The sequence below is a fragment of the Triticum urartu genome, chromosome 4A, assembly GCF_056163025.1.
Source record: "Triticum urartu cultivar PI428250 chromosome 4A, HENAU_Tu73, whole genome shotgun sequence".
Taxonomy (NCBI): Eukaryota; Viridiplantae; Streptophyta; class Magnoliopsida; order Poales; family Poaceae; genus Triticum; species Triticum urartu.
This window is the reverse complement of record NC_141876.1, coordinates 548,315,462-548,324,350: the sequence shown is the minus strand read 5'-3', so window position 1 is coordinate 548,324,350 and position 8,889 is coordinate 548,315,462. Positions and strand designations below refer to the sequence as shown.

Genomic DNA, 8,889 nt, shown 5'->3' with positions numbered 1-8,889 from the left:
GGGATACGCTGTGGACCAGATGACCAAGAGCCATCGCGACAAGATCTACATCGATGATGCTGGATGGGGTGCGGAGGACGATTCAATCAAATACGGGTACTGGGTCCCCTTCGATGGAATCCACGTCTTCATCGGCAAGATTGGCGAGTCAGGGCCTGAGCTGGTTCAGGGCCTACTGAGGGAGTCCTGGTTCGGTGACCCCGGATGCCTTAGATGCATGACCGAACGAAGCCTGGTCCTTCGTATAATACGGAAGAAATCGTGAGAGATTTATAACAAGTCGCCAAACCGCCGTCCAGCTCTCGCCTTATCATGACAGTCAGTTTTCAGCTTTCTCTATTGAGGTGTTTGACCAGGCGAACCAGGAACACAATCGCAGTTGTTCTCCCTTTAGTACCCTAGCCGAACAAGCGGAACGTAAGGTAGTAATCACAAGAGCTGGGCAACCCAACTATTGACCAAAGACATGATTCGGAGCTGATGCATACTCCTTCCGTCCGGGAAAATTTGTCTCCACTGACGTTTTACGAAAACCCCCTCTCCTTTCTTCCGACAAGCCATGCAGCCCATTGCGCCTGCTTGGTCGCCTCGCCACGCATCGGCGGCCTACTCCGCCGCCTTGCCGCCTACTCTGTAGCCTCTCTGCCTGCTCCATCACCTCACCACGCGCGGGCCGCCTCCCCCCTAGTCTCGCCACTTCTCTTCCTTCGCACAAGGAGATCCAGAGGTAAGGATCCCCTTTTCTGCAAAGCCTACGACTTCCTGACTCCGGCGGTAGCGCCCATGTCCTCGAGGGAGTCGGGTCTCGATCCGGAGGAAAGGAAGATCCTCGAGCTCCTTGTCCTTGAGCTCCTCATCCACCAGTTCCTCCTCCAGACTCGAGCGGCTGCTGCAGAAGTCGACGGCATGGGGAAGACGAGCACATCATGGGGAAGACGAAGACTTGATCCAGCCACATACCACTGACCCGTGCTCGTCTTGCCGCTGCCATTTCCCTCCTCAAGCTAGCAGACTGATGATGGAGGACCTGCACTCTTCACTCCACCGGTGCCGTCACTGCCGCTTCTATTGCCCGCTCGCCCATGGTAGCGTAGGTCTGTCTTCTAGCTGCTGATTTCTGTCTGGTGAAGCATGCATCTGAGCTGGTTTTGTTCTTGTCCTCTTGGACTGTGTAGCGATTAGAGGAGGACTTGGTGCAGAGGAATGCAGTGCGAGTATGGATGCTGCTTCCGTTGATCTCAGGTGAGCTTGCTAGACAAATACAGATGTGCCCTTGATGATTTTAAAACTACAGTTAGCCATGGAATTCGAGAGAGCAACCACACATTGAAACAGCATTGCGCATACAGTATGCTTTGATCTCCAATGTTCAACTACTGTTAGCTTGAGATGAACATACAGTATGCTTGACTGTATAACTATAAATTTGCCTGAACATATGCTTGAGATGAACATGCCACTGTCCAGTAAGATAAGATAAAACCATGACAGTTTTGACTAGGAAGCATGAAAATCCCAAACTATTTGAGTAAAAATTCAGTAAACTTGTGCGTCTAGGAATCAAAACCTGAACATCAACTTGACAGATCAAAAGTTCAAAACCTGAAAGATCAAAACTAATTGAGTAAAAATTCAGTAAAATTGACAGATCAAAACCTGACAGAAATTGTCAGGTTTTGGAAGAAAATGATAGGTTCTGAACATTAACTTAACTGAACAAAGATCTTGACCGAATAATACAATTAATTCTGATTGTTAACAGCAGAGTAATGGAGTGAGAAATCTTACTGTAAATTCAATTACTATAGTTACCGAAACTTCAAAAGTTAACTGAAATTTTTGTCCTCTTGGATTCAGCTACTAAACATGATCACTATTGAACATGATCATATTCTGATTGTACTTGTCTTCAAAAGTTAGCTGAATTTTTTGTGAAGTTTTAAACAAAATGATTACTATTGCATCTAGGAATCATTGTTCTGCTGCTATATGTAGTGGTGCTGCTACATGACCATGCTGGAATATGCATTTACATAGACTGACTGATGACTCAACATATTCTTGACTTTGTTACATGTCTTACTGATTCTTCTTGACAGTGTAAATTCAGACAGCAACAGTAACAGTTAACTAAACTTCTTTTGAGTGCATTTATCACTTCAGGAAAACTTTCAACAAAACATTCTTGCTGAAAGTTAATTGTGATCCTTTCCCCTGTAGTTGGGCTAGTTACAGGTTACACATAGGCCCGTCATCCAGTTGGAGTTGAGCTACTAGATGCAAAATAGACTTTCGGTGGCTCTGATTTATGTTAGGAAAATGAGGTACTGTTAATTTTGGATTCACCAAAGGATGGCACTAGCATGGTTTTGCATCAGAATGGCTTTGCATCAAAGCATCAGAATAATTACAAGAGTTACACTGCATGATTTTGCATCAGAGAAAATGATTTTGCATCATTCTGAAATTCAATATGAATGAGAGCATCAAAATGATTTTGCATCAGAGCATCACACTAAGTGTTCAAAATTTTCCAGCAAACTTTACTTAATTTAAATTTGAATGTCACTTTCAAGTTCAGTACGTATCTCTGCATTGTATTTTTGTACACTTAGGTATAGTCAATGCTTAAGCTACAGTCTCTGCATTAATCTATTTGTACACTGAATCAAATTAGGTAAAGTCTCTGCATTTGTCTGTTTGTACACTGAATCAAGTTACCATCAAATTTCTCTTACTCCATCAAATTACTCCTGGTTGTAGCTCTCATACAAAATTAAGCGAATTAGAATTACTCTTGCAAATAAATTTCTTAGACAAGATTAGGTGAATCAGGATCAAGTAATGCTCTAACAGTTTGCATCAGGTTGTGCTTCTTCCTGGGTGTACACTGATTATTCCTGATCCACTCGATTCAGTGCTCAAATGATCTGAGTTTAACGAGCATCAATTGAACACACTGCTCAATTTCCTGATCCATTGCTCAATTCACTTGAATGATACACTTTGCAAGAGAGGTAGTAGAGGAGGTGGGAGAAAGTCATGGAGTAGTACCAGCAGAGGCGGAAAAGGAGGCAGGAAGAAGTCGAGGCCAATCGATTAGAAGCAGAGGCAGCAACAGAGGTGGGAGGCGGCACTCATCCTGCGAGCAGGTGGGTGGCGGGGCCAGAGGAAGCGCGCCGATGGAGGAAGTGCACCGTCCAGAGGAAGCGCACCAGCGGGAGCTTGGGGCGCGACTCCTGTATGCCCTCTTTTCAACGGGTGGCATCACCTGTGCTCCACGGAGGAGAGATGGAGGTCGGCGCTAACATAGGAGATAGAGGCCGGCGGTGGGGGCTCTGACGAGGCGGCGGAGGCCGTACATGTTATGTAGGGGTGATGCAGGTGAGCGGTGGTGGCGCAGGTGGGCGGCGGCGCTTGTTCTGCGAGTTGGGACGGCAGTAGCGTGCAAGGCATGACGGCGGCTCCGCCTGGGGAAGCTTTCGACGGTGCTGACAGGGAAGAAGGAAGGTGGAGGCGGGGTGATTTGCATAAGAATTAAATCCCTGAGGGGTTTTTGCAAAAAAAGTTGAACTATGACCGGACGAAGCCTGGTCCTTCGTATAATACAGAAGAAATCATGAGAGATTTATAACAAGTGGTTGAACCGCCGACCAGCTCTCGCCTTATCATGACAGTCAGTTTTTGGCTTTCTCTACTAAGGTGTTTGACCAGGCGAACCAGGAACACAATCACAGTAGTTCTCCCTTTACTACCCTAGCCGAACAAGCAGAACATGAGGTAGAAATCACTGGAGCAGGGCAACCCAACTATTGACCAAATACATGATTCAGAGATGATGCATATAATGCAATGTTCAGGACACCGAAGTGTACTATAGAAGTGTTCGGACATTTTTTTAAAGATATGTGGCCGAATAGAGCCCCTGGCATTTTAAGCCGTACCAAAGTATATATATGGCAATCTTAGCACAAAGGAGGAATGCAGATTGTGAAACAAACCAAGACCGAACAAAGGTTGGTAAAAAAACTGTTTCCATTATAATCTGTTTGATACGTCGAGACGTGTTAGTACAGATAATGCCATAAACGTCAAGGCTATTTTACATGCCGAGAATTTTTAAACAAGGGAAAGCTGTATATAGGGCCTAAGAAGAGAAAGGTAGGCTTGGAGATCCCCTGGACACCCTGCTGCACGTCTGCGCCGCTTTTCGCCTTGGTGCAAGATCCTTTGAGAGGAGCAATCGATGATCGTTTATGTACAAGGGGCCTGTAAGAGGGGCCCTTGTATGACCGTAAAGTTACTAGGTTTCAACGAACCCGTAATATGAGAAGAAAAAGGGAAGGGAAAAAGGATTAAGGTCCAAATAGGGTCGAACCACACTATGGACCTCATCCGAAATGTCCCTCCGTCGTTGCCCAAGGTATTTTGAGTGCGTAGTTATGCACACGCGGTACATATGCTGCGGTTAAATGGGGCGATCGACGGAGGCGGAACTGCTAGTCCAGCTCTGGATTGACCAGGCTGTCGTTCTATAGGGTGGGCCGGACGAGTTCAATAGTGTCCGGAGGCTTGATGGCCGATGAAGTGTTCGGCTTGAAGAGGCCGCTCTGTACCTCGGCCACAAGGGCCGCGATGTGCTCCTTAGTACGGAGGGAGCGTCCATGTTTCCATTGACTGTGATAATGCCATGCGGTCCGGGCATCTTGAGCTTTAGGTAAGTATAGTGCGGGACTGCATTGAAGCGGGCGAAGGCGGTTCGTCCGAGTAGTGCATGATAGCCACTACGGAAGGGGACGATGTCGAAGATCAAGTCTTCGCTCTGGAAGTTATCCGGTGAACTGAAGACTACTTCCAATGTTAATGAGCCCGTGCAGCAGGCCTCGACGTCGGGTATCACTCCTTTAAAGGTGGCGTTACTAGGCTTGATTCTTGACGGGTCAATACCCATTTTACGGGAGTGTCTTGATAGATCAGGTTAAGACTGATGCCGCCGTCCATAAGGACCCGGGTGAGATGGTATCCATCAATGATTGGATCGAGGACCAGGGCTGCCAAACCTGCATGACGGATACTGGTCGGGTGGTCCCTGTGATCGAAGGTGATCAAACAAGCCGACCATGGGTTGAATTTAGGGGCGATGGGCTCTACGGCGTAGATGTCCCTTAGCACGCATTTGCGCTCCCTTTTGGGGATATCTGTGACATATATCATATTCATAGTTTTCACCTCAGGGGGAAATTTCTTTTGTCCCCCTGTGTTCGGTGGGCGAGGCTCCTCATCGTCTTTGCTTGGCGGCCCTTTCCCCTTATGTTCGGTATTTAACTTGTCGGCCTGTTTAAAGACCCAGCAGTTCCTATTGGAATGATTGGCAGGCTTATCAGGGGTGCCATGAATCTGGCAAGGCCGATCAAGTATTTTGTCCAAATTGGATGGACCATCTTTATTTCCTTTGAATGGCTTCTTTCACTGGACAGATTTAGAGCCACTGAATCCGGCGTTAACTGTTGTGTCTTCAGTTTCTTCATTGTTGTTTCAACGCTTGTGTTTATTGCGTCGTGGCCTGCCATTGCCATCCCTAGCTTCCGAGGTGCCAGGGTCGCTGGTACTGTTGCTTCTACGGGCCAACCAGCTGTCCTCTCCCGCGCAGAAGCGGGTCATGAGTGTGGTAAGAGCTGCCATATACGTCGGCTTTTCCTGACCGAGGTGTCGGGCGAGCCATTCGTCATGGACGCTATGTTTAAAGGCCGCGGGGACTTCGGTGTCCGGAAAATCGACGATTTGGTTCTTTTTAATTAAGAACCTAGTCCAGAGTTTACGGGCTAACTCCTGGGTTGCTGGACTATGTGACTGAGGTCATCGGCATCTGGAGGCCGGACATAGGTGCCTTGGAAGTTGTCTCTAAAGGAATCCTCCAGATCTTTCCAGCTACCAATGGAGTTCTCTGGGAGGCTGTTTAATCAGTGCCGTGCAGGTCCCTTCAGCTTTAGGGGGAGGTATTTGATAGCATGGAGATCATCACCGCAAGCCATGTGAATATGGAGAAGAAAATCCTCAATCCATACCGCGGGATCTGTCGTTCCATCATATGATTCAATGTTTACGGGTTTAAACCCTTCTGGAAACTGGTGCTGCATTACCTCGTCGGTAAAGCATAAGGGGTGTGCGGCACCTTTATATCGGGCAACATCACAACGGAGTTCGGATGACATCCGTGTTCGGTTTTCAGCCCGGGTGACGTTATGCCTATCACGCCAAGCTTGATGGCCGTCATCTCGCGTTGGGGCACGCACCCTTGATCCATAGATTGATCTAGCTTGACCGACTCTATTGTCCAAGTCCTACCATAAGCCGTAGGTGTACCTGGGAGCCGCCGCCTCTTTGCGTCTACGGCGAGGTGGCACGGTTTGGTGTTCAGCGTAAGCAGCCGCTTTGTCTCACCCACGGGGTGGTCGGTCTGGCTCATCAGCGCGGTCATATCTTGACATTATTGGCTCGAGGGCCTCTTCATCGAATTGTGGCAGTAGCCGACACTTGGGATAACTCTTTGTTGGACGCTCGAAGCCATATTCCTCGGTGGCTAGGACCTGGGTGCATCTGTCATTGAGCGTATCCTGTTCGGCCTGAAGCTTTTGCTGTTTCTTTTTGAGGCTCCTCGCAGTTGCGATGAGCTGTCGCTTGAAGCGTTCCTGCTCAAGGGGTTCCTCTGGCATGATAAAGTCTTCGTTGCCGAGGCTAACTTCCTCCTCAGCGGTCGGTAGATAGTTACTATCCTCCGAATCCTCGTTCTCGGCAAGTTCGTCTGGATTGACTTGTCAGTCTTCCTGATCATGCCGCTCTATGGCGGGCTCGATGGGGTGGTCAGAATCTTTGGCATTCTCCGGAGTGTCATTGTCGCTGGTGCCGGTATTACTTTCCTTTTCATGACACGACTTTGAGCGGCGCTGCTGACGTCAGTGTTTTGGTGGTGCCTCGGTAGGCTTGTCCTCAATTGGGTCCTTGCTGCCGTCGTCCTCCTCCTCCTCTTTGGGTGTATCCACACATACAAATCGTATGTGGAGGTGGCCGTCCAACGCCCGGTGATGGGCGGATTCCGTCCTGGTTCGTCTCCGGCATCGTCGTCCGTATCGTTTATGTCTTCGGAGGCGTAATCTAGCATTTCGGTCAAGTCCTCGACAGTGGCTATTAAGTGGGTGGTGGGTGGGACATAAATTCCCCGCTCTCAGCCCCTAGTCCAGGCTGGGCGTAGTTCGGAGGTGACACTTCCGTAACAGTGAGAGATCACATTAAGTCCAGGGCCTCGTTTAAGAGCGAAGGCCGGACAAGGAACTGAGGTCCCGTGGATCCGGGTATGGTATGTGACACCTGGCCGTGCTCGATGGGCGCAGTCCTTGATAGTTCGGAGATAGCCTCCAGAGTTAGGTTCTTCAGTGATAGGGAGAGTCATTCTTGATTCCAGGTTTGCCGAAGACATGGTCACCTCTGGAACTCCGGCAAAGGGCTCCGTAGTTGAAGAGAGTCCAGTGGGTTTAAAACTCCCATCTTCAGATGAGGCGGCCTGCCCTGGATCTAGGGCTAGGGCAGGGGTGATGGTTGGTCTTTGGACGATGCCTGATGATGAATCCGATGGGTTTCCTTCCTAGAGATGAGGAGTAGTGGACGAGGCCGTGAATCCTTCGAAGATCAAGTCTCCTCGGATATCAGCAATGTAATTCAGGCTCCCAAATTTAATCTGATGACTAGGGGCGTAGCTATCAATATGTTCGAGGTGACCAATCGAATTGGCTCGCAGAGTGAAGCCGCCAAACATGAAAAGCTGACCAGGGAGAAAAGTTTCTCCAGAGACAGCATCGTTGTTGTCGATCGAACGAGCCATGGAACCTTCTGCTGACGACACAGTGGAACTCTCAATGAAAGCACCAATGTTGGTGTCAAAACGACCGATCTCGGGTAGGGGGTCCCGAACTGTGCTTCTGAGGATCAAAGGTAACAAGGGACATAGGGTACATGATGTTTACCCAGGTTCGGGCCTCTTAATGGAGGTTAAACCCTACGTCTTGCTTGATTGTATTTGATGAGTATAGGAGTTACAAGAGTCGATCTACCTCGAGATTGTAATGGCTAAACCCTAGATGTCTAGCCTATATGAATTCTAATAATCTCTACGGACTAATCCCTCCTGTTTATATAGACATCGGTGGGGCCTAGGGTTGTACATAGTCGGTTTACAGAAGAACGAAACTACACATCCAGATGCCAATCTTGCAATCCATGCAAGGAGAGTCCCATCCGGACACAGGGGAAGGCCTTCTACCTTGTATCTTCACGGCCCATCAGTCCGGCCCAAATCACACAACCCGAACACCCGAGAACCCCTTAATCCAGGACTCCCTCACTGGACGCCTGCGCCAACACCATCGAGACGGCTCGGTGCGCGAGACCCGCCATGGTTCAACCTGGGAAAAAGCGAGCCTTTGTTGGTTTTGCTCATGGGGCGGATCTCGAGGAAGGTTCAATGTCAGGTGGAGAGACAACCATCTACTCAAGTGATGAGTCCTCAACCGGCGAAACCGAATCAATCTACTAATTGCAAGATGGCGGGCTTGGGGGCTATTCCGATGGTGACAGTATTCTGGACCCCTATGAGCCGTCGAGCAAGGCTGCTATCTTCATGGCCGCAACAAATGTTGAATTCATCAACTGTTGCTGCTATGACCTCTAGTTCAACGGCTGCGGCGACGGCCGGGGCGAGCGGCACTGTGCGCCAGCCGGCTCAGGTCTTATTCGAGCTCTTGGATGCTTTAGCAACTTTGTTAGCCGCAGAGGTAACCCCGGCGACTCAAGCACAGCATAATGTGGAAGTTGCGAAATTGTAGGATGAGGTAGCCC

The 8,889-nt window shown here is 48.8% G+C and overlaps 1 pseudogene; it reads left to right on the top strand.

The window, feature by feature from the left end:
- The first annotated feature begins 480 nt into the window (after positions 1-480).
- On the top strand, positions 481-2,130 carry LOC147976539 (uncharacterized; annotated as a pseudogene).
- The last annotated feature ends 6,759 nt before the right edge of the window (positions 2,131-8,889 follow it).